The sequence below is a fragment of the Chrysochloris asiatica genome, unplaced genomic scaffold (assembly GCF_000296735.1).
Source record: "Chrysochloris asiatica unplaced genomic scaffold, ChrAsi1.0 scaffold00200, whole genome shotgun sequence".
Classification (NCBI taxonomy): Eukaryota; Metazoa; Chordata; class Mammalia; order Afrosoricida; family Chrysochloridae; genus Chrysochloris; species Chrysochloris asiatica.
In genome coordinates this window covers 2,173,690-2,175,432 of record NW_006408718.1, presented here as the reverse complement: position 1 = coordinate 2,175,432, position 1,743 = coordinate 2,173,690, and positions in this window count along the sequence as shown.

Below are 1,743 nucleotides of genomic sequence, written 5' to 3'. Positions count from 1 at the left end.
AAGAGCAAGTTATAGAGCTTCTTTGACATCATTTTGGTATTTTCTATCTTTCCTGTTTTTTTAAAAAATGTTCTTTTGCCATTCTTGATGGCATTTCTACAACTCCTCTGATCTTCAATTATAAGTGCTCAATATGGCGAATCTGTTCAGGTGGAATAGTTTGGTTATATTTTGGCTTTGATGGACATCTTTTATTTTCTTCAGTTTCACACTGAACTTAAGAATGAGCACTCGATGGTCTGCTGTATTTGCAGGCCCTTTCCTGGTTTTGGCTGATGATATTGAGCTTCCTTACCATCTCTCTCCACAGATTTAGTAATTTTATTTCCTGTGTATTCCATTTATTGAGGTCAAAGTGTATAGCTACCATTTATGTTTTTGAAAAAAAATATGTGTTTTCAATGAAGAAGTGATTGGTCTTTCAAAATTTTATTTGATGTATGTTAGTGCATAATGAATTGATAAAAAAAATAGAAAAATTATACATTATGTTGTCTTCAGTGATTTCATCTGTAATTTGGCAATAAAATGATTTTAAATAAAAATCAACATTAAAAGCTTTGCAGGTAAAAGGAATATTTGGGAGATGACAAATATTCTAAAACTGAATTGTGTTGATAGTGCAACTGGATAAATTTACTAAAAAGTATTGAATTGTACACTTGCAATGAGTGAATTTTATAGTATGTGAATTATGCCTCACTATAACTACTATTAAAACAAACTTCCCCAGTGAGTTTGATGTGCACCTAATTTGGAGAACCCCAGGTATAAAATGCTTCCTCTCCTCCTTTCCTTTATCTTGAATTCTATCCCCGTGTCTGAAATGAATATGTGTTTATCTTTCATTATAAAATTTGACAATAAAATCAAGAACACATACTAAAAAACCAAAATGTCTTAAACATTTACAGAACGCATTTATGACTTTGCATATGTAAGGATTAGTGAAATGAAAACACCCAGTTCTTTCAGAATTCCAACTCTTCAAAAGTATTAATTTAACAAGATTTCTGATTTGGGGCTTTACCACTGAGGTCTGTGGCTGAGTATCATCCTTGAAAAAAAAGGTATCGCCACATTTTAAAACATGGAACTTAAAAGTACCATGGTAGTGCATGATAAGATGTTGTTGTTAAATGCCGTAGAGTCAGTTCTAACCCATAGCGACCCTGAACAGGGTTTCCAAGGCTGTAAATCTTTATGGGAGCAGAAAGCCTCATCTTTCTCCTGCAGAGCAGCTGATATTTTCGAACTGCTGACCTTGCGCTTCGCAGCCTGATTTGTAACCACTACACTACCAGAAGTTCTTATGATAAGATGAACTAACCATTTATATTGGATGGAAATCTAGCAGGCTCTATCTGCTTTCCCTGCCTTGGTCCCTGCTGAGAAAGGCTGGCTCTGGATCTCACCCTCCAGACCTCAGTTTGTTGATCAGAGTGGGTCTTATGATCAGGGTGGCAGCTGACTCCGGTTGGATCATTGATGTAGTAGTTTGGAATAAGAACTTTGACTGCTATGCACCATGCTGCTTCCATGAACCAATGAGATCTTCTCTCTCTGGCAATGACAGCACCCCAGTATAGTAGGGCAGTGGGAGTTTAGTTGTTAAACCCCTTGCTAATGCACCTCATGCATCATCACCTTCCACCTGTCAGTGTACATGTTGCTGCAATGCTGAACAGATTTCAGCAGAGTTTTCAGATGAAAGCTAAAACAGACTAAGAATACCTGGCAGTC